Raw genomic sequence first — 25204 nt, forward strand, 5'->3', positions numbered from 1 at the left:
TCGAGGCTCCCCGCCCCGGTCGTGCCAGCTATTTCGAACGTTTTAAAATTTCGAAATTGGCGAGCATTAGATTCTTGCGAAAATTAAGTCCTTTGCAGTATTAGAAGTTGTAACCAGGAATAAATTCCTCCACCAGGCGTCAGAAATATTCATCTGATAACAGAATTATATATTTACATATTTTTCTGCACTTCAAGTTGTTTCTCTAAATGAAAGCACGCACATATCTTGGCGCTAGCGGTCAACCCGTTTCCTTCTCGGCATTGATGAATAGTTGCCGAGTGCAAAGTAAGCTTACGAGTATATAAACTTAAGCTCATTTCAAAACGCACCTCTCATTTGTGGTACCGACTGAGTTGTCCTGAATCGCGGGTTGATTAAAAATAGGTATAGAGCGCTGGGATTTGTTTACCGTTTTTACGTAGGCGTACCTCAGCAACCTCCATGCAAATCTGCAATTTCGAGGCCATCCCTGCTCTCGGCGCCGGTGCCATTAGCGCTGGGTATAAATGGATTCGCAGATAATTATTTCTACCAAGGTACACTTAATAAATATCCTGTTGTAAAACTACTCCTAACTTGAGTAAAAGCCACTGGAAATAACCACCACCACCTTTCCTGCGCGCTTAGCCTTTTCAGTGGGAGATATGTTCAATACCCCCTTCTGGAGCTGCCTGTTCGCCTGCTGATATTTGAATTGTCGTATGTCAAAACCATATTCGTGACCACGTGACTTCTTAGGTTATAGTGAGCGACGTCATGAAGATTGATGCGTATTGTATTATTCTGAAAAAATGAATCAGTAAAAAATGTCACCTTTCTGGAAAACATTATTAATTCAAGAGGTACTTATTTTTACCACAAATTACTTGAACCCTACTTGTCTGCGGTTAATATTTTTATAGTTCCTGTGGGACGTACAATTGCAGCTTTCAATATCTTTAGTTATTGCTAACGGCGTTGTTTAGCGAATTCCGGCTCCGCCGCAAAGCAGCATTTCGTATTATTTATTTTTGGATCAGGTACAGGGTTCGCTTCCGCTTTCCAACAGTGGCCCCCTGTTGGAAACAGCTACTCAAACAAAAAATATAACTGTTCGAATATAGCTACCACTTCCCCTTCACATTGAGTTTTTTATTTCTTATTTATATATAACTTCATTGACCGCGGTTATGCGTTCCCCAAAACAGTTTTTGACGTGGATAAGTCTTTAAATCCAGGACGGGCACCACTCCATTAACAGCTGTTTAATGTTTGCAGAAGGATATATTTCGACGTTTTAACTCAGATAATAATAACGGGAACCGAACCAAAGTGGCATCGCCCGAGAGGGCCTATAATCATGTTGCGTGACCTTAAGTTGGCGCCGCCCGCGATGGATACACGGTGTAGGGACCGCGATAGGCGGCGGCCAGTTTCGGCGTTGGACAAGACTCGGACGGAGTACAACTCGCGACTCCGATGAGTTAGCGCAGTGATTTTGATAGCAAATGTTGCCGATTGTAGACTGGTCCACACCATCGATATCAGCTGCGGGCTGCAGTTAAGAGCGCCGACTGTCGGGGTGTGTGCTCGTATCTGCATCCAAATATCCTGAGCTCCGTTGGCGAACGCTTTGTCTTTCAAGCCCGTGCACATGTAATACTCCAAAGGCATACAAAAGTATTCCCGATTTTTAAGCCTGGCAGCGAAACTCCGATCGTCTTGACCGGCGACTTCGATATCGATGTCCAAGGCAACGAGTCACCTCTCAAATTCATGAAGCGTGAGCTTCGTCTGGAATACGTACCCACAAAGGGGAGGAAACAAATGATCCCGGAATTTACGGCCCCGTATAAATGGCCCCGGAATAAAATGTTGAAAGTACAAACAAGAAATAAAATTGTCACAGAAAAAATATTCCCTCAGTATGTACCACACATCAAGGTAGAAAAAAACGGTCCCTTGCGGGACTATTTCTACCTTGCGCATGTTCCATTTATTCTTGGACCATTTTTTCTACCTTGCGCATGAGCCATTTATTCTAGGGCCATTTGTTCCGGGACGATGTGTTCCGGTACCATTTTTTCCTTTACCCTTAGCGAAGACGTATTCACGACAACTGCCTGACTGTGCACCCCGACGGGTCCATATCATATGAGCAAATGACGTTTTTGCGAACAACGCCATCGAAAGCAAATGGACGTTTTAGCAAATAACGGAAGCGCGTGTTAACCCCGCCCCCACCCGCGCTGCGCTTACTTCGCTTCGCGGCGACAGTCTGCGGCGGCTCACTACAAAGATGTGAACCCACTTAGCGCACCCGTAAACGCCGCTTCCCGGCGGCCGACTGTTCGCTAGAGTTTCTTCCGATGAAAAGTCGGCGTTCGCTAAAATGTCGTTCGACCAACTGAGTGTCACCTGCACCCCGACACAGCCTAACCCGACTTTTGCTTCTTTCCCAGGTGCAGAGACAGCCTTGAGATTTTCCCTCTTGCTGTTCCCAGTGATGACTTTCTTGTCGTGAATAAAGTTGGAGACGTACGTGACGACGTGCAAGGGGGTCTTGCGCTTGCAGCGTGAAGACATTGTACTAGTCAGCCTGGTGGGAGCCACGAGGAGAAACAAAATGCCATTATGCGGTGTCGATCTTTTTAGAACTTGGGCTTGTGCTCACACACCATTGCGCGAAAACATAGAAGACAAAGCCGTTGAGGCAATCAAGGAGCCCCGTGTATTACAGTGAAGGCTAGAGCGCGGGTTCTTAGCAGTGCAAGATAGTCCGGCTGCACGACGGGTCGTCCAGCGGGAGTGTCTTGGGCTTTTGGACTAGCCTCTCTCGTGCCTCCCATAACGATCTATCGCTGTCGTGGTTTTTCAACAAAGCCCAGCCCTATAACATATAGGGTGTTAAAAAGCCGGCGGAGCGCGTCACGTAGCATGTTTCTTTTGAAGACGCTTGAGAGTGAGCCGGGAAACGGCCAAGCTGACCGTTCCCACCTATTTTTCAATGCTTTCAATTGACTCTGATCCCCCTTCGCCACGCGACATTTTCTTCAATGGATGTAGGCTACGGATGCCACGCTGGTTAAACTCTCTTCGATATCGCTAATTTCAGTAAGAGTAAAAAAGGAATGATGAGAAGCCCACTTTCCTTTCTCGAGTTGTGCAACGTAACACTCAATAGCAAAAAGAAAAAAAAAAAAATTGTTGTTGCTTTCTCCAGGCGTCAAATTGCGCCGACGGTGCAGCCTGGCTTGGCGCCTCCGCGTTGCGGCGGCCAGCCGTAGGCCTCAAAGAGACTACTCTCGGCGAGAGGCGTAAAACAATAAGAACAAACAAAAGCTAAACTGTGCGCGCGACTACGGTCTTCCAGGCATCAGGCGAGGTTTCGAAACTTTTCGAATAGTGGCTCCCGATTGTCTGGTTCACTGTTATTAGTTGTTTATTTTTCGCCTGGTTACAAGACTCTTTGAAGAAAGGCGGGGAAAGGGGAAACGGGGGGGGGGGGGGGGGGGGGTGCTTTTCGTAACTGTACGAGGGTTTACTTTTAAATGGACCGTAGCGGATGACGTGGACCATTCCAGCCAATCCTGAGCCGACACCCGCTACCCAGACTCCAAGTGCCTTATGATACCGCGTACGGTCACGTGTCATTCTGTCAGAGCTTGATTGACTGGCATGGCCCGTATCCTCGGCTACGGTCCACTCGAAGGTAAAAAAGAGATGATCTCGTAGCTTGCACGTTCTGTTTTGCAATTTAGTTTATTTTAAACGGGACCAATGTTTTTTCCTATGGATAATTTTCACTCTTTCCCGGCCCGATACCTCGCACAGCATTTCATTGTTCATAGACGTGTGTCCTTTTGCCGTGAAAGCAGTGTCCGAGAACGTTTTTCGCTGAAAGGTCGTCTCTGTTTCAGTTCGTTGGGCTACTTCTGAGATTTTAGGTGAAACATCTCGGTTTGTGAATATTTATTCAAACATCTGGTGATAACATATCAGCAAAAGTGGTGACGTGCGCATGGCTGGCGCCGAGGGCAGCCTTCCGGAGGACTTTGTTAAAAAAATTGGTTATTCTCTTCCTGAGGATCTTCGAGAGCACTTCGAGTATATTGGTACCTTTCGAGATGGAAACAAAACGATCCTTCGCTGTAAACACTGCAACGAAAAGAAGCGCGGCAAGAACGCGGACACAGGAAACTTCAAGCGACATCTAACAGTAAGTGTGTTTGGAGTTTAATTGCTACGTGTATTCTAGCTACTTGAGAGCACCGTACAGCTTTCTTTGGTTTTAACATTTTTGGTCAAAAATCACTGGAGCATTGATACCAATTGTTAGCTTTGGAAAGAGAAGTGGAAAGCGAGAATGTGTTTGTCGATATATTGTCTAGAGGAAGTTCGAAAGCTCAAATGTTCTCCTGGACGGGTCTGGACCAACAGTTGTTAGCTGAGGTTGGTCATTTTGGGTTAAGGTAAGCAACGTTAGCACAGTAATCTCGGTGCAACGCAATCGCCGAGTACACCTCCCAATATAAAATGCTTGTGATTGTCTCAAATATGTGTAAGCTCAACGTGCAGTGAGGGCGCAGGGCCTAAAGGGCTGCCTACTTGTGCTCCAAACTTAACCTTACGGAGTGTCCAGCTGCTCTCTTTGGACGCTTACTACATTTATACTGATTGGCAAAAGTGGATGTTGGGCGATACTAAGCCCGCAAGCAAATATCTGACGAAAAAAACATTAAGGTTGGCTGGCGCCGTTCACTCTGCGCGTGGCTTCCAACAGCCACGCGTTGCGAACGGGTTCGTCGCTTTTTCGTCATAGATATCGCTCGGCGTCCGCAAGCAATCGCGTAGGAACACTAGTTAGCCCGGCGAGCTGCTCGGCCCGGTGTTATTTTGCCCGAGGGCGTCCGCCGACTCTGACAAATGCTGGGAAGCTTCAACCTCAATCCGTACTTGGGAGTCAGCTTCAATAGAGTGGAGCATAGGGAGCGAGTGTGGACGCTGCTTGACTTCACCTCAGAGTACAGACCTCCCTTTATGGGAAAAATGTATTCACCATTTTTCCTTCTTCCATGATATGACTGTGGACTGTGAGGGCGCGCGTTTTTAATATTGAGAACTCTGACATGTTGTGTATGTGTTTTTTCTAGTACCCAAACGGGTGTTTGTGATCAAAAAAAAAATCTGCTATGTGCTTATCACACGAATAAGCTGTACATTGCCGGATGCCCACCAAATGTCACGCTGGCAGTTGGGATATTATATCCAGAAGTTTCAGGGCGTACTGTTATCTCAAGCGATAACCGATGTTTAATATCAAGGAGAAAATTGGGTGCGTTTTTCGTAACCGACTTGATTCATCTACATCTACACGCCGGACCCTGTTACCGCCATTTCCTAGGCGAAATTTTTAAACATCGCGCATAACTTGATAAGATGGAAACTTCGTCGAGTTGGTGATTCATATCCAAAGGTTAACAGCGCAATATCAATCACACACACCGACACATAAAAGGACAAACACACGCGCTGTGTGTGGACAAACACAGCGCGTGTGTTTGTCCTTTCATGTGTCGGTGTGTGTGATTGATCTTGCGCCGTTAACCTTAGGATATCGCTCATAACGTTACAATCTGAATTAGGATTTTATTCTAACCGCCGAATTATAATTGTCGAAGGGTGGCGGTCAGTTGCTGTAGCGATCGCGGACTGAATGCGTTTGTACATCTCTTTATTAAATCGCTGCGGTATGAAAATACACGTTCAAAAAAATGAAAGACGTTTACAATCCCCTGTAACGCCGAATTAGAGCGCACCTCTTGAGAAGGAGGAGGGGAAGGTATGGAGAGGAGGCTATGCCCCTCCTCATCCGTACCCTCCTCTCCAGCTCGGCTCCCATTTAGCGGGAATTTTTTTTTTTTTTGATAAGTCTAGCGGGGAAATTTACCTATAATGCAACGCGCGATGACGTCACGTGTGGCGTCATCATGGGAAACGTCCCATAAAGCACCGCGCGGTTACGCCGACGCCGCTCAAGCCGGAAACGGTCGCCTAAGAGCTGCGCTCTAAAAACGCTATACATATCTGCAATGTTCACATAATACCATGCATAAAAATAGGAAATAAACAAAAATGGTTCGTTTTGTTTTCTACATTTGTAGCCTTTTGTTCGTCAAAGTGTATGTTTATTGCCATTTACATTTGAATTTATTGCCTATTTCAGCTGGTGCACAAAGGCGTGTGCGATGCGAGTGCGAGCAAGAAGCAGAAGACGCTAGACAGCAGCGTAGCCGTGTACAAGCAGTTCCACCCGATGAAGAAAAGGGTAGCTCTATCGGACGAGTACCAGAAGACGTTCAACCGCTACGTAGCGGAAATGATTGCCCTGGACGGCCTCCCACTGACGGTCACTAAAGGTCAAGGCTTCAAGCGACTGATTGAATTTCTGAGACCAGACCTGAACCTTGTGTCGCCGCGAACGGTAGGTCGGCTGCTTGACGATCTTGCAGTAAAGTGTGCACTGCCGGCGTTGCACGAAGAGTTGACCAACGTCCCTCCGCGCGCTATCCACTTCATGGTCGACCTATGGTCAAGTAGATCTCGAGCTTCTGTTCTTGGCATCAGGGTCCAGTTCATCAAAGGCTGGGACCTTAAAATGCACACACTCTCCTTCCGCCACTTTTCGGGACATCACACGGGCCAGCAAATTAGGCAGGCTTTTGAGGCGGAACTGTCTCAACGCGGTGTGGCAGCTTCCCAGATCGGAAGCGTCGTCTGTGATAACGCTTCGAATATGACAAAAGCTTTTAACATGTCGATGATCTTCGCCGACAAATGGCTGCCCAAAGTGGTGGAATCAGACGACGGGGAAGAGCCTGAAGGAAATCCGGAAGAGTGCCCAGCCTCCGAAGTCGACGTGTCAGCGGCATTGCCAGCCTGTCGCCGAATGAGGTGCACGGCGCACACGCTGCAGCTGGCAGTCAACGACGCTATCCGAGACGACAAGAACGTCACCGAGCTTCTTAAGCAGTTGAACTCCATCATCAACATCTTCCGGAGGTCACCTTATTGGACCAGTCGCTTGAAGGAGCTGTGCGGGAAAGATGTTGTCCCCGCCACAGGCACTCGGTGGAATTCCATCATATCAGCCCTGAACCGTCTCACTCAGGTACTGTGCATTTAAAGGGATTAATAGTGTCCTACTTTGTTTTTGTGAGGTCGATTCATAAATGTACATGGGTGCTATAGCACCGTGGCGATCCTCATAGAAAACGAAAGATAGCTTTCCCTTTGCGTTCAAACCAACTACTATTATTATAATATAATATATTAAAGATTAATATTGTTATTACACCTTTTGACTTTAAAGGAGCGATGCAACAAATCTGAGTTAATATTACACACTTTGAACAAGCATATTCACACAATATGACACAAGTATACTGGCACGTAACGCTGCTGAGCCGCGAGCTTCATACGCATTCGCATACGTTTAAGAATAGAAGTGAACTGTTCTTTTTTTTTTTTTTTATTCTTCGCCTTCTCAAAACTTTGAGGTAGTCATTGGGATCACGACATGACACAGTCAAAGGGGTCACCTCTTCACTTCGTCAGACTGGTTGTGAGCATGGATTGGACACGCATTATTTTTCACTTAACATGGACTCGTGGACGATTGGCTGAAGGTCACGCGACCGCTTGTTTTATCAACGAGTTGAGCGAGTGAGCGCTGCTCGCTGTCCTCAAATATTTTTCGACGGCTACTCGTCCATGGTTTATTAACCAGTGTACACTTAATATTTCTCTTCACGTAATTAAAAGGTCAGAAAGAATTACCTACTATTTCAACATAATCAAGAACGTTTTCTGGCCATTGAGTCTCTTGCTTCTTATAATAGCTCTTCGGCAACATTCAGCCTCTTTTTTTGTGTGTGTTTTGTTCTCCTCTTACAGAGGGATGTTTACGACAGCGCAGTGACCCTCGTGGAAGAACACAACGCAGACCACCCGTCGAAAACGGTTGACCTTACACTGGTAACGTTGCCTCGGCTGGAAGAGCTGCACAACTTGCTCAAGCCCCTGGGTGACGCCACGGACAGACTCCAAGGAGACGGAGTCACATCCGCGGTGGTGCACTTGTGCATCAGTACCTGCTACACGCAGGTCAAAACCTATCCTGCAGAAATGTAAGCTACATTTTGAAAACCTTTTAACTGTTTGAATGCCGGATTTAAACTGGCACCGCCATTAAGACACAGGTCAACACTGCGTCTCTCAGATGTTATGCGTCTTGTGCGGTTTATATGTGTACGAACGTGCCTTGCATACCTGTAGAAGCCGATGTGAGTGAATCTGCCTTCGTGACTTCAAATATCGGTGTCTCTAAAATTAGTTCATAGCCCTTCGCCGATGCCAAACAAATTACCGCCATTCGTTCGGTGCACAATCACCCAAAGTTCATCAAGGGGCGTTATACTCTTCCCGCCCTGTGGCTCCTCTGCAAGCCCTGCCCTTCCAACCATACGGACGCACTCAGCGGCTTCGGTTTTGTTTGTTAGTACAAATATTAGAAGCTCATATATAATTCCATTGCTATATTGTTATTGCCATATTTTTAAAATGAGTTGCCGTGCGGGAGCGCGGGTTTCCGCACGCCAACTCACCTGTTGCACGAATCTCTGACAAACATACGGACAGATAGCAAGCGCCGACCGCTCAAAATGACGGTATACATCCCCACTGCCCGTAAAAATAGACAACTACCAGTTCCAACAGCCGTGGCATTATACGAGCAAGCTGCATAGAGCCACTTTTTGTGTTTACGATTTCCGTTTTAACCGAAATTAAAAGTTTAAATTGGCCTCTTTAGATGGTGTAACTTTTGTCCTTGCTTGTGTTTTTTTTAATTCTCGAATAGCTTTTTTAACTTAGCACGGTCTGTTAACCAGTGCAGGTTTAATTTGATTGTACAGTGTAATCCACTTATAACGATACCAGATATAACGATATATCGCTTATAGCGATCAAATTTTTTAGATTTGTCAATTCTCCCATCGCCCCTATGTAAAAATAAACCATATATAACGATAGAATTATCGGCGACATATCGGATACAACGATAGAATTCTGGCCGCCCGGAAGGTGCTTATCACGAAAAATTTGCCTGGAAATTTGAGAAAAATTAAAATACTTGAAGCGAACGACATGAAAACTAGTAAAAATATCAAAAACCGGTCGGCGTGGAAAGATCCGCTAGGTGACGCGAGGCGCCGCCCGATTTAAAAAGTTCAGCCTCATCCTTCGGAACTAAGTGCTATCGTCATCGCAATCGCTGAAGGGAGGAGAGAAAGAGCTTGCTTGGCCGCCGCCGCGCAACGCTTCCTAGTTTTCCCCCGTTTCCGCACGTTCGTACGTTCGTGAGGTAAAAATGGCGGATTGTCTCAATACGCCGGCGGACCTCCTGACCTGAAGGTGAGCTTGTTAGAAGCGGTGCGGTTCGTGCATGGTGCGTGGTATGAGGTGAAGCAGGTTACACTCAAGAACTGTTTTAAAAAGGCAGGCTTCGTGCGCCACAACGCCACGGTCTCGGAAGAGACAAATGACTTGCTCATCGAACCTGCCGATGTGGGTGAACTTTGGGACCACATAGCAGCTTCCGAGGAGAACATCGGCGGAGCTCTCTTGGGAGACTTTTTGAACGCGGACAACGCTGCCGCTTCATGCGAGGAGTCTACTGATGAGGCCATTGCCGAGGAACAGCAATCGCGACGATTGCTGTGCACGCAAAAGGACTGCCGCCAGCGTACGCGCAACAACTGGAAGCAATGCACACGGCAATTGTCAAACTTCAGCTCAAGCAAGCGCAAATTTCCGACTTTTTTAAGCATGCTTAAATTATTTTATAGTCATTTTCGTACCTTTTAATAAAGCCTTCGGTTTTCTTTGCCTCGGCTCGCGTTGTACGACCTGATTCACTCATCGCCCGTAAGTAACTTCTCTTTGTGTTTTTTTTTGTCGGTCCAGATATAACGATAATCGGCTATAACGATTGGATTTTGCGGTTTTCTCAATATCGTTATAAGTGGACTGCACTGTATTATGTTCTCCAGGTTCTCTCATCTGCAGAGGCAGCTCCTGGCCCGACTTAGCGGAAGGTTTGCACCAATTCTGGAGGACGACCTGCTCATTGCAGCCAGCATACTTGACCCGCGGCAAAAGCTGCGAGTCTTCCAGCCTACATTTGCGCAAGGCCTGTGTAAACCGAACCCAGAAGAAGCGATCACTGCCGTCAAAAGGCTCCTCGGCACGTTGGGAGAGGTAATCACACTCAGAGCCGGCTTATGACACGCATTAATTGCCCTCAAAACATCGTTCAACCGTGATGGAACTGAATTCCGGGAAGGGGGGGGGGGGGGGGGGGGGGGAGGGAGGGGAGGGGGAGGGTGAAGGGGGAGTCAACTGCTGTCATTTGGATTTAAATAAAAACTCTATGGCGGGCGGGTGCGTGCGCAAAAGGACACGAAAGTGTAAACGCTTGATCTACTTTATAACAGCACTATATTCTGTGAGAACGTAATTTTTGAAGAAATGTCTATCACTTAGCTATTCCCTGAATAGATGAACCTGAAAAACCCTGTTAGCTGCGATATGTTAATATGGCGCCCTCGTACAATACCTAACCATGATGTCCGGAATAGGAATAACAATAATGTGGATGGCGTGCGCACAGATCACGGTGGGGAGTTGTAGTCTCTTCACGCTGAATAGCAACACTGTTAAAGTTGTTGATTTGACATTGCACTTATTTCCGCTGATAAGCACAATCTGTCCACGTCACAGCGGGCTCTTGATCATTTGCGAGTGTGAGAACCACAGTGACGCTTTTTGGTCGCGTTATAATTTGTTAAGAAGCAGGTGTATAGACCATTTTAATAATCGCCTTTGGAGGGCAGCCGTCTTTCTATCCTGGGTTGTGAATCTCGTTCTGAGGAGGCATATGTAGCTCTCTTCTGCGAAATATCCTGAGCTGTGCATGTGTCTACAGCTCAGGGAGTGGTATGTTTCGCAAGGTGTGTAAAAGGGAAGAGAAGGGGTATGCATTAAAGGAAAATGCATACACTGACTGAGCTCGACCTGAACAACAAAGAAGCTCGGTCCTCCCTTCTGAACTTCTTCAGGTCGAGCACGATTTGTTTACTACAGTCAATAAACGATCTGAGGAGAAAAATGTGGAATGTGACACGTTCCTATTTTTTTTTTTTTTTTTTACCATGCTTCTGCAGGTCCCCGGCGTTCAACATGAAAACCGAGAACCAAGTACCTCTTCAATGGGTACTTCCAGCGAGTGCAACGCATTGTGGAACACGGCAGACCCATATGACTTACTAGACCTCGTGAGCCCCGTGGAGAATGCAGAAAAGGAGACGGAGCTCGACACATATCTAAAGTCCCCATATTCAACAGAGGACATTTTACAGTTTTGGAAAACAAACTGCACCAACTACCCAAAGCTGGCGCGTCTGGCAGTCATATGTCTTGGCATGCCGGCTTCGTCGGCTCTGTTGAAAGGCTTTTCTCAGTTTCAGGAGCCCTTCAACGAGCTCGACGAGCATCCCTTCTTCCAGAGACAATAGAAAAGTTAATTCTCGTCGCCGAATACACTAGGAGAAAGGAAAAATTGCCACGATAGGAATTCCTGGAATGCAGCCTGTCCTGTACAGACACACGCTCTAAAAGGGCTATACGCCTACTCCCTCGCAGAGCTCTCAGAGAGCCGTTATTTGCAATCTACTTAGGAAGCTCGATGAGTGACGAGGCTGGAAAACAGGTTTCGACGTAAAAGTGAAGTGTGCGATGTGATACTCGCCTGACGTAGAGCATCACAAACTCTCCGGCTTAGGTCTGCATGACTTCACTCGTCATTCGTCGAATTCCGCTTTGAATTTCACGGCTCTCTAACTCTTCTGCGAAATGCAGACAAACACGATTTCCACAACGCGCAATAAGCACAAACAAAACATTAAGTTCGTTTTCGAGTGTCACCGAAACCCTCAAGGTTGCCTTTTTTTTTCATTTAACACCTTCTTTACCCTATTCAAGATAATACAAAAAGTTTTGTTGGGATGCAGGAACGCACCCCTCACAACGAGGCCCAATGCACAGGATTCTTAGAGAAGTACTATTTTTTCCTCCTTAAAATGATATATATATATATATATATATATATATATAATATATATATATATATATATATATGGGTGGTTTCATCTCAAATCGTGCAGGCAAAAAGGGTCGAATTTTTAATTTCGATGAAAAAAATATATGTTATGGCACCGTTTCTGAAACCTCAGTCGACACAAACCCGCAAGTTCGTCGGATTTTTTGTTCTCGACTTATGAATTTTTAAAGAGGCCACGGCGAAAAAGCAGTGTTTTTCACACCCGTCGCGGGTCGGATGTTTCGCTTGATCTCCCGCCATGGATTTTCAGTCCACATTAATTTATCTTTTTTGAAGCACTCTGTGAACACATTTAAAAGGCTCCAATACCATGAAATAATTTTAGGCCTTTTGCTTTTTTTCTGTAAAAATGTCAAAAACGCCTCCTCGGTCAATTGTTGACGAACTTTGACAATTAATTACTGGCGATCTACTTGGGTTACACCGATATTTTTTTATGTCCCATGGAGAGCCCAAAACACGCTCTTTATATTTATTATAAAATGCCTTGGCTGTATAAAATATCCTTTGCGGTACCTTTACGTTAATATTATGCAAAAACCAAAAAGTACCATTTTTGAAATTGATTTTCTCAAAAAACCCATTTTTTATTTTTTTTATTTTTTGTTCAAATGTAGATATGATAGTTGTCTACACGAAAATCAAGCCTAGAAAGTGTATATTTTGTTTGTATGTTCTACATTTAAGCATCAATATCGTAGAAAAACGTGTTTTTACGGCTCGAAATGGACTGGCGAATTGCGCGTCTTCACAAGCTTGGATATAGTTTTTTTTTCTTTTTTTCAACGTTCCCACATAAAAATGAAATACAGTATTTCTACCCTGATATATTTATTGATTATTTAAATTTTATTATAGGCGGAAAGCTACATCGGAGGAGTTCCAAAAAGAGAAAGCAACACTTCTTAACAGGACCAGCAGGTGTGGTAAATTTTTAACGTGTAGGAGTCGGCAGACGTCTTATTGATTCGGGGGCCCTCATTGGCCTGCATGAACGTCCCGCCCTTTCGGAGCCAGCAGATGACCACGACCTTTCGCGCTCGTTGTGTTAGATGGGACGGCCCGTGACAGTAAAGCGAGCAGCGCACCCTGTGTCACGAGGAGTGAAATGGTACGATTCTGTCGTTGACGCGGCGAGCAGTGACAGCCACCAGGAGGAGTCTGTCAGAGCACTGCACAAGGGAAAGCAAAGGAATCGTTGCCTGAAAGGATGAGGACACCACGGCCATACAATGTCGACGGTCAACAACTGTTCTGCCAGCCCAAAACAACGCCGCGTGCGCGCTAAAACCGGCGGCGCGGGACAGAAATTCCCCGCAGACGCACACACGAAGACGGGCCGGTTTCGTTATAGATGTGGGGAAACTTGAAACCAGCCATCCGTGCATGCGTGAAACGATACCGCCTGTTTGCCCTAGCTTCGAGCGCCCTATCCTTACCTTGAAACGGCCGTGCTCTATCTCTCTCCGGGGAGATCTGATAGCACCGAAGGGTTATCTATTAAACTTGAGGAAGAAAACGAGAAGGGAGTGTTTAAGTTTAATTATCCCTACCAACCCGCTTGTTCTGTCCTTATAAAGGGTTATCTCTTTTGGAAACAGCAAAGCCCGGAGACTGACATTAAAACGAGCGTGTTGGTAAATATACTTGTATTTGTATTCTGCCCGGAGACTAGTTGGGTCGAAGTCAGCCTCCTTGTCAACTATAGCCGTTTGTGAAGAGTGGGCTTCTCCCGAGATGAAACGTTAGCGCCGGCTGACGTGTTCTTTTGAAAAAGGGGAAGGGGAAAGAGAAAGTTTGAGTAACTGCAGAAACTACTTCGGAAAGCTCCTCTCCCGAAATGAAGCTTGAAGCATAGTCTCGGTTACCTTCTCGCGCATCGCCTGCCTCGAATCTATTCTTCACTTCTTTCGTACAGCCACTGTTCCGCACAGCCGTCGTGGATATGCGTAATAGAGGGAAAAACAGATTGGAGCATCATCTGGACGCCGTCATCCTGCCAGACTTCAATGTCGTGGGACCGACTCGTGTGTGTTTCTTCGCCCCGCTGAACTTTGCTTCTCGGGTGCGGTTTTTTCTGAACGTTTTATTAATTTTTTTTTAATGTTTTCTTACTAACTGTTTGTAGCACTGTTCAGTTGTTGGGTTTATTTCGTCATGGGCGGTAGCGGCCTGGCGGTGATGTAGAGAGCGTGTCGCACGCATTTGGTTGCGTCCCGTTTAGGGAATGCCCGGGGGAGTTGGTTTTTGTTCTTGCCATGTGCGGCTGAGTTTTCCGTCCTTATTAAATTATTGATTTTTTTTTTTTTGTTTTACCTTTAAGTGCCGTCGACTTCTTTGTCTGACTCTCCACCAGGCGTGGACCTATCGCCTTGCCACCGCTCGTACCTAAATACTTTTTTTTTTTTTTTTAACGCAATTTTTTGTTAAGATTGGAGTTGGGCAATTTAATTCCTATTTATTTATTTTTATTTCCTACCCCTCTCCATGACAATCTCTCTGTGTGTTTCGGACCGTTTCTGTGTCACCACTTTTGTGTATTACGGAAGTGAAAGGACATTCCCTAGTGACCTGTGCGATGTGCGGTGAACAAGCCCCAGTGTTTGGTTTCGTAAAGAATTGTATATAATATATCGACGATGTGGTGACTTTCTTTGTCTTAGTAGTATGACAGCTAATAGCTAGTCGTGCTAGTTTACTTTGAAAGGTTTATAAATCGAAACAATACAACGTCTGTGCCTTTTTGTTATTGAAAGTCTACTAGGCCTGCTGATTTGGTTAGATATGTATCTCATGGTTCCCGCTCTTATCAAAACATACATAAACATTCAGTACCACAAAATCCGTATATAATTGATTACAAAATGCAGAAGAAAATTCAAGAAAACTTTTTCACAATTCATAGAGACGCATGGGTCGCTATGTCTGACTTTGGTCTTGCAAAACAAACACGTCTTTTTCCGATATTGAGGCCTAAATATAAAACATGCAAACAAAATATACACTTTCTATGCTTGATTTTCGTGTAGACAACTATCATATCTACATTTGAACAAAAAATAAAAAAAATAAAAAATGGGTTTTTTGAGAAAATCAATTTCAAAAATGGTACTTTTTGGTTTTTGCATAATATTAACGTAAAGGTACCGCAAAGGATATTTTATACAGCCAAGGCATTTTATAATAAATATAAAGAGCGTGTTTTGGGCCCTCTATGGACATAAAAAATATCGGTGTAACCCAAGTAGATCGCCAGTAATTAATTGTCAAAGTTCGTCAACAATTGACCGAGGAGGCGTTTTTGACATTTTTACAGAAAAAAAGCAAAAGGCCTAAAATTATTTCATGGTATTGGAGCCTTTTAAATGTGTCCACAGAGTGCTTCAAAAAAGATAATATAATGTGGACTGAAAATCCATGGCGGGAGATCAAGCGAAACATCCGACCCACGACGGGTGTGAAAAACACTGCTTTTCGCCGTGGCCTCTTTAAAAATTCATAAGTCGAGAACGAAAAATCCGACGAACTTGCGGTTTGTGTCGACTGCGGTTTTAGAAACGGCGCCATAACATATATTTTTTTCATCGAAATTAAAAATTCGACCCTTTTTGCCTGCACGATTTGAGATGAAACCACCCATATATATATATATATATATATATATATATATATACACACACACACAGTATACTGTATATGCCTAGAATTGTAAAATGTGCTACAGTGATATGATTTATTTCATAAAGGATTGTTGTGTGAAATTTTGTGAGAAATAAAAGATTGCGAGTGCATACCTCATTGGTTGAGTTTAAATGAAATCGTGCGTGTGTCTTGCCGCAAGCGCTCAACGTTGCTTCTGCTGTAGCTAGGCACTGTTGGATAACTGCGAACTAAGTACTACTCTCCAACGTTTATAGACCAGAAACATTACTTTGGAACGCACGTCCCTTCTCTGGTGCCGATTCAATTGTACTAATCTCGGGTTAACTAAAACTTCAGTACCAAGCGTGGTTTACCGTTTGACCTTACACGTAATTTAACAATATCAATACATACCTAGAATTTCTAATTCGCCATTGGTCTTGTTGGCAGCACCATTAGCTAATATATACATGCATTTCAATAGTTTTTTCCTTAGCGTAATGCATTTTATAAATACAACGTACAGCTATTAGTGACAGGGTTAAAAAAAACTCGAGGAACGTTGTGCCAGCTTGCCTACAGCCTTACACGCTTTCCGCTTATGCATGTGCTCATGTCTACTACATTAAATTGCTCTTTCGTGTGCATGATATCTCAACTAGGTTTGAATAATTTTTTCATCTATTTTTGCGTGCACTGTCGTCTTGTACAATAGAACTACAAGAAAAAAAATTAACGTGACAGATGTTTTTTGAAGATAATTCCTGGCTGTGAACAAATCGCAGTGCAGCTGATTCGTATCACGACTGACCTAAGCTTGCAATTCATAAATTCATACAATTCATAATTACAAACGGTCAGTGTTGGTGGGAAGTCAAAATACCACTTCTATCATTTTTAGTTACGAGCTAGCGGGTTTTCACAAGAAAGTCCGGCTTTTCTGCAAAGCGCTAATTTTGGCATTAGTGCTTCTGAGGGGATACAGAATCTGCCTCATCGACAGGTGACCCTCTACCGGAAGCGAAAGGTGCGCATACTTTTTGTTCCCAGCAAACGTAGTGCGTACGGAACCGAATGACTGACAGATTAAATATCGGTCGATTACATGAAGCAAATATGATTTTTTCAGCAGTGCTCTTTAACGAAATAAACAGTGAACTGATCGCCCAATTCTTCAATGCAAAGAAATATTGAAATCAAGTTTCATATTATGTTACCGGATAGAGTGTACTAGTGCTCAAAATCAACCAATATCAACACAATGTTTTGAGGATATTTGTCCACAAAGACGTGCTTGTGTACTTTTATTTTTATTTTTAAACAGCTTATACAATTATGACAAAGGAGTAGAGGCTAAGGGTGACTGCTCGCAGTTCACTTGCGTTTGCATGCGCCGTCTGCAAAGATTTCTACAGTCAGAGCGCTTCAAGCAATAACTTCTACTATAGAGCACAGTGCCCCGTTTTTCATCCGCCGTCAACCAGCAAAACGCCACCCGTTCACCGGCGACTTGCTGTCTAAAGCGGCGAGCGAGCGAACTCTTAACCGTTCCGACCCAGCTTCCTTTTTTCTCAACCATAACAAAGAAAACGGCCAACCTAACGCTAGTTGCGCAAACCGCGCTATCAAATATAGCCAAGCAGCGAGCCCTCAGCTCGCACTAACTCCTTTCTTACCCGTTACCCAATAACCAAACCGCACCAAGCATCCGCGCGGCGAAATTTTTGCGAGCCGAGCGTCGACCTCACTCCCCGGGGAGATGCCGCAAGAGGCCCCAAGGGCCACTACCCGCGCGACCACTCACAAATTCTCTACGCCTTCAAGCGAAATCAGGCCTCACAGAGAACTCATCGTCTCGCAAAAGCCCCACCTGAGCTCAGATTCCTGACGAGCTGATGCCTTTTACTCCCCTCACCGCCCTCACGGTCCTTACACCCCTACGCACTGTAATTCTCACGCGCCTCACCGCCCTCCACGCACGTATGCCCTTCACGCACGCACTAGCCTCACACCCTTCACGGTCCTCACGCCCATTACGCACTCATACCCCTCACTCACTCACCGTCCTCACACCACTGACGGCCCCTCACGCACTCGTACTCCTCACACACTCACGCACTCATCGCCCTCAGTTTATTAAAACATTTCATTTCCAAAAACGATTAATTTCAAATCTGAACGAAGTCTTTTGTTGTCATCATCACCGGCACGAGGTGCACGTGAAAATATCGCGTCCCCGATTGGATGCTGCGCTTCAAACGTCTTCGAATTGCTCCGATTTGCTTGCTTGTTTTGAGCCGGACCCGATCTCAGCAATTCGTGTCGATCTAGGGAAAGGTAGGGAATAACCCGCCAGCAACACCGAAATTGCTGAGAAAGTGGCTCCGTCTGAGGGGGGCCCCGCGCACTCATGGCCCTCACACCCCTCACGTACTCACCGCCCTCATGCCACTCACGCACTCACCGCCCTCACGCCCCCTCACGGCCCCTCACACCCCTTACGCACTCACCGCCCTCACGGCCCTCACCCCTCACCGCTTTCATGCCACTCACACACTCACCGCCCTCACGCCCCTCACACCCCTCACGCACTCACCGCCCTCACACCCCTCACCGCCCTCATGCCACTCACACACTCACCATCCTCACGCCCCTCACGCACCTCACCGCCCTCACGGCCCTCACGCCACTCACCGCCCTCACGCCCCCTCACGCACCTCATGGCCCTCACACCCCTCACGCCCCTCACGCACTCACCGCCCTCACGGCCCTCACGACCCTCACAGCCCTCACGGCCCTCACGGCCCTCACGGCCCTCACTCACCCTCACACTCATGAGTTTTGCTCGTTCAGAAACTCACTCACCCTCACCTCACCTGTGAAGATGAGGGTGAGTGAGGGCCCTCATGAGTGAGGTTTGCCGAGGTATGTCAGGGACTATGTCGCTGTAATTGATGGCAAGGACATACGTATTCCGTGGTGAAAAACCTATGCTTTCAGCTGATGCAGTCCAATCTTCCCAGCTATCTGACGAAGACGACACTTGCAATTAAGAAAAAAAGAAAGGTCTCCGAAAGTCAAGCAACGAGCACGATCAGAAGAGTAAAAGCAAGCAGCATAAAGTTCCTTTGTGAGTTCAGCAAGCTCCTGATGTCGACATGGCAACACAAGACTCAGCACCTCCAGTGGAGACTGAACAGAGTTTGGAGTTCTTATGCAATAATAAAAGTCCATCAGCCGGGGAGAGACATGCCGGAGGAGCTAGTGGACTCGTAGCGAGTCGACAGGTGTCGGCCTCGGGGTCACTCTTCATAGCACCCTCGAACTCCTTTCCTACACGGTTAATTGAGTAGGGTTTAAGTACCTAATGACGTTGCAACTTAGCCTGGATCCCATCAAACATCTCTTCGGAACTGTTAGGCAAGTATCCGGTGCTATCATCACCCAATGCCCACACAGTTCCTGATGACCATGAACTGTCTGTCATTTTACAGCTTAGTAAAGGCGATTTATTATGAAAACAGTGATTCCTGTGCAGTGACTGCTGTTAGAAACCACCGACACCAGCAGTGTTGCCCTCCTGACGGTAGCTTATGGGATAAAGCTGACGAGCTGACTGAGTCTGGGGATTTACTTAGTTTTGAAACTGTCCTGCCCTCCACGCTCGATCATGACGAACATGTTGTACGGAGTGATTCACGACTGACCTACAATGTCGCAGACTAAGTTGCATGAATGTATGTGATGAAGCAGAATAGCGTGCCTTGTATGGAAGCCTTGACTGTTCCAACACTAGAATACACTTCAGGTCTAGCCAGGTTGACATAGCATTGTGGCAAAGGAGGGCTGCTGTACCCCACTGGTGCCCTCTTTTGTTTTGTGCAGAGGCTCGAGAACTGGTTCACAGAGGGCTTCAGGAGGAATAAGTTGCAAACTGACAGCATCATGGACATTCTCACCATAGTGAAATCTAGATTTTACCATAAACTAAGTAGCCAAGAGCATGCACCTGCACTTACAGTCAAGGTAATTGGCTTGTACCTTACCACGTGCCCTAAATTTTTTGTGAAGGGCCTCAATGCCAATAAAGCTGCAAATTGAGAGAAAGCTAAACACTCAAAGATCGGTAAATGCTCATAAGTCATAACATTTGGGTGATTAGATGTTCAGTACTTTCTTTGAAAGCAAAGCCAAGCTTCCGCTCACTTCCGTTAAAGTTTTGCAAATATGTCTGTTTTTTTGTGTTTTGAATAAACGCTGGTTTCTAAGGCCTACAGCAACATGATGCAATTATTTTGTGCCGGCTCAGGCAACGCAAAATAGGCAATATTTGTCTGTGGGAACTGCGGAAACTATAACAGGCGACGCAATCAGTACTCTCGATCAGGAAATTTTGTTTACACAAAATTTTACAAAAAGCGTCACCCTTGAGAATTTTGCAAACTAGTAAAACCTTGGATATATTTGTTTACAAGATTAAAAGAGCAGGTTCTGAAGGTGTAAAGTCACTGAGGTGCCGCCTGATGCGAGCAGTCGCATCAAGCGGCTGCTCGCATCAAGCGGCTGCCGGGATGAGCAGTTCCTTGCCGAGTATATTCCGAAACTGGAGAAGTTCTACCTTCAGTACATCCTGAAAGCATTCCAGAAAAGCATTGAATGACATTTCCGCAGCAAAGCTGGAGTAACCGAATGCATATAGTGATTGCAACTGAGCTAGAAATAGTAGACGCTTACAAATATGTACAATCACTAACATTTATCAACATTAAAGGGAAGAATTATTTTATTTTATCATTCAAAAGGACAAGTACAATGATATGCAAAGTAGTGACTGAAGAACTTTGAACACTGTAAATGCAAACAAGAAAAAAAATCCCCTGAGAAAAGCGTCATACAGTGGAACCTTGATTGTGTGTCCCCAGTTTATGCAACATTCTGCATTTTACGATGGATTTGCCCGGTCCCGACGAACTCCCCATAGAAATAATGTATTAAAAGTTTAGTTTACACGAAGCATGATTCTACGTGTCTGCGTCATACGAAATTCCGGCGGGAACCAGCAACGAATTCGACGGCCGCATGAGGAGGGGGGTGGCAGCGTGGCAATGTGCAAGAGTTCTGCACGCCTGCGTGCCGTTTCAGAGGGTCCAAAAACACGCTGCTGGCAACCGAAGACAGCCGCAGTGCCAGGAAAGAGCAGGAAACAGCGCTTTCCCTTCTCCTCCCCAGGTTGTGAAATGCCTCGGCGTTTTCGTGTTGCGTACCTTGCTCTGCACATCCCACCGTCCTCTCGTCTCTTGTTCACCCTTGCACTCCTCTGCGCGCCACTTTCTCCAACTCGTTGCTTCTCCCAGGTTTTAGCATGCTTCCGCTGGTTCCCACCATTCATGCTTTTGGAAAGAGTGAAAAGCGACAAGGATCCCATCGTTGCAATTGTGCACGCCGGCAAACAATATCTCGCAAACGGACACCATTGACGATAGGAAAAAAATTAGATTGTTCCGACGTTTTGTTGCTTCGTCAAAGTATGTCAGAGCTCAGACATAACTGAAAACCTCCGCTTGTCTTTTTTGTGCGAGACTGATCACCGTATCCGTAATTATAGTTTTTTCGGATGTTACGACTTACAGATCATACATTGATTTCGCGTGGTTCCTTTAAAAGTTGTATAATCGGGGGTTCACCATACAATGTGTCGTACAATGCATCATACAATACAGATCATTCGGCATTCAAGTTAGGCTGCGAAGAAATTAGAAGTACACGCTGAAAGGCAAATCACCTGACTTGGATATTGCACCAGCAAGATTGGATATTCCTCTTTCTCGGTAATTCCCAACATGTTTGCATGGACATGTGCATTCCAAGACACTTTGGCCTCTGACAATGTGAATGCCGGCAGAGCCGCTGATATCTGGCATGGGGTGCTCTGTGGTCCGGTGAAACTCAAGAACACCAGGAGACGGAACCCTTCGCTCTTGGCTGAAGCTCTTGATGAAGCTATTGTATGAAGAGCGAACATGCTTCGTATGGGCACCGGCTATTTTCGTCTATGACAGCTCAAATTTCCTTTCCATGGATGAAGCTCCTGAGGAAGAGGCTCCTCTTGCATACAGAGTGAACGTGCTTCGTATGGGCACCAGCTATTCTCGTCGATGACAGCTCGAATTTCCTTTCCATGAATGAAGCTCTTGAAGAAGCTCCTCTTGCATGAAGAGTGAACATGCTTCGTATGGGCACCAGCTATTTTCGTCTATGACAGCTCAAATTTCCTTTCCATGGATGAAGCTCTTGAGGAAGAAGCTCCTCTTGCATGAAGAGTGAACATGCTTCATACGGGCACCAGCTATTTTCGTCTATGACAGCTCAAATTCCCTTTCATGTCGCCTAATTTATGTGCACACGGTCATCGGAAGGTGCATAGCCCCACTTTCCCCCCAATTTATGGGCTGAACTCTGGTTTTGGAGGCCCAGGGCCACTTTCCTATCGGCATGACGCCGCTCTGGACCTAGCCGCTAGGCCTAGCTCTTTCTTCCAACAAGGAGGTCGTTGTCGAGGGTGAAGTCATCGCCCTGGAGAACCTCAACACGGACTGGATCCCAGTCCATACAGTTCGAAAGAAGGCTCGACTGCCGAAAATATCCTTGCCGAAGCCATCCAACCCAACAGTGTCCGGCTTCCCGCAGCTCGCCAAGGTTTGGCTCCAAGCCACACCCGCCAAAGCTCCCAAGACTCGCTGACGACGACTTCAAGATCGTCATTCGTCCACGTGGTGGCTTCAACCTAAGCTCCATGAGCACAAGCAAGCTGCAAGACTTTATCTTCAACGCTGACCAGACATATTACGACATGGCACACACCGACCAAATTTAAATCAACGCCACTCATAACTCTACACTAATCAGCACCCCTTCGAAAAACGGGTGCACACATACTTCAATCTTCACACCATATGCACCGGGAAAGAGAACTATTCCCTGGCCACATACGTGGCAGATCCTGCAAAGACCTGACAAGGCATCATCATCAATGTGCCAGAATACGAAACACCAGAGAAAGTCAGCCGATACCTAATCGACTACAATCACAAACCGGCCATTCTTTTGGTCTGCCAGATGCGAAAAACTAACTCCGTGCATATAGTCTTCGACAGCCCAGAGGTGCTTCATTGGGTCAGCTACCACAGGGACCCCTACTGCTGCATACATTCAAGCACAAGACGGAGGCCTGCAATATCTGCTGGTAGATCGGGCATAGGGCAAATGTGTGTCCCTCACCGAGAGCCCAATAAGTGCCCGCGCTGCGGAATGGTCAATCCGCTCACGGACCATGACCGTGATGTGAAATGCGCTGTATGCCGAGGACCCCACTCCACGGGATCCCCCAGGCGCAAGAAACGCTTTCAAGAACACCCTGCCATTCGCCGCCACCAGGCACAACGCCCGGTGGCCGCTTTCAGCAAAAGCCCAACCCCGCCACCTACCCGTGGCAGATCCAGGGAATGCAAATCACTACCCTCCAAGCCCGGATCCAAATCCCGGTTCTGGACTCAGTCCAGACCCTGGCCGCAGTCCCAATGCAGGTCCAAACCAGACAGGCCTGTCAAGAAGAGCCGCCCCGACGACGCTCGGCCCCCAAAAGGGTGAGCTGGGATAATGTGGCCCCCGGACCCTGGGTGGTGATGCCAGACACAACAAGCTAGTGGCTCTATGGCAAGAGGTCTAAACCCTCACACAATTAATCACTGCCGTTCAGAAGGAAAATACAGAATTTGAACCAACTCACCAACCTATGATCACCAGGCAGGGGGTCCTCTTCACCACCCCCACTATCCATACTCTACCTCCAACAGTGCATCCCTCAATATGGCTTTACCTCTCCCACACCCACCACGCCTCAGTAGGCACCAAACTACTATCTGGCAATGGAATTGCCGCAGCTTCCGACGGAAGCGTGGCAATCTCCAACATTACATACAGTCCCTCAAACCCCCCCCCCCCCCCCCCCCCCCCGATATTATAGCGATTCAGGAAACCCGCAGTCCGGTCAAACTAGCCAGCTATAGAATCTTCCAAAATCCTGACAATAAAGAACACAATACCCCCATCCTCACTCGTAGACATCTAACCGCTTCGTACAAAAATCTTGTCAAGAGTCGGAGTGGAGTCTCTTGGAGATCCTTCCCCAGCGGAAAGTCGACCCGCGTCCTTATATACTTAACATTGTCGCAAGCGACATGCGGGGTGTGTAGTAGCGCTGCGGTGACCGACAGGAGCGTGCGACGGGCATACCTCGGCAAACCTCACTCATGAGGGCCCTCACTCACCCTCACTCACCCTCGTCTTCACAGGTGAGGTGAGGGTGAGTGAGTTTCTGAACCAGGAAAATTCATGAGTGTGAGGGTGAGTGAGGTCCGTGAGGGCTGTGAGGGCGGTGAGGGCGGTAAGGGGTATGAGGGCCATGAGTGCGTGAGGGGCGTGAGGGCGGTGAGTGGCGTGAGGGCCATGAGTGGCGTGAGTGGTGTGAGGGCGGTGAGTGCGTGAGGGATGTGAGGGCCATGAGTGTGTGAGGGCAGTGAGTGGCATGAGAGGCGTGGGGGCCGTGAGGGCCGTGAGGGCGGTGAGTGCATGAGGTGGTGTGAGGGCCATGAGTGCGTGAGGGCGGTGAGTGCGTGAGGCCCCCTTCAGATCGAGCATCTTTCTCAGCAATTTTGGTGGTAATGGCGGGTTGTTCTCTAGCTTTCCATAGATCGACACGAATTGCTGAGATCGGGTCCGGCTCGAAATAAGCAAGCAACTCGGAGCAATTCGAATGCGTTTGAAGGGGCTGCATCCAATCAGGGACGCAAAATTTTCACGTGATACCTAGTGTCGGTGTTGATGACACCGAAAGACTTGGTTCTGGTTTGAAATCGATCGTTTTTTTTGCAAATAAACTGTTTCAGAAAGGTGCATTAGTATTCTTAACGAGATTTAAATGCATAAAAACACGTTTATAGCGCGTAATTGTGTCTAAATAGTGCAAGAAAAATAAAATTTTATGATGACGATGGCAAATTGCAGCAATTGGTTGCTGCGTGTGATTGCGGGCGGCCCGTGTTGCTGGTGTTGCGACGTAAAGTTTCTGGGCGAAACTGCCCCATCTGAAGCTGGCCTGAGTGGCGTGAGGGCCATCAGTGCGTGAGGGGCGTGAGGGGTGTGAGGGCCGCAAGGGCGGTGAGGCGCGTGAGGGCGGTGAGTGGCGTGAGGGTGGTGAGTGGCGTGAGGGTGGTGAGTGGCGTGAAGGCGGTGAGGGCCGTGAGGGCGGTGAGGGCCGTGAGGGCGGTGAGTGGCGTGAGG

General features: G+C 46.7%; 2 pseudogenes; both read left to right on the forward strand.

The window, feature by feature from the left end:
- Nucleotides 1-19312: 19312 nt before the first annotated feature.
- LOC121836510 lies at nt 19313-20005 on the forward strand (annotated as a pseudogene).
- A 1700-nt stretch (nt 20006-21705) lies between these two features.
- On the forward strand, nt 21706-23568 carry LOC121836511 (annotated as a pseudogene).
- Nucleotides 23569-25204: the final 1636 nt, after the last annotated feature.

The sequence above is a fragment of the Ixodes scapularis genome, unplaced genomic scaffold, assembly GCF_016920785.2.
Source record: "Ixodes scapularis isolate PalLabHiFi unplaced genomic scaffold, ASM1692078v2 PGA_scaffold2__306_contigs__length_199485367, whole genome shotgun sequence".
NCBI lineage: Eukaryota > Metazoa > Arthropoda > Arachnida > Ixodida > Ixodidae > Ixodes > Ixodes scapularis.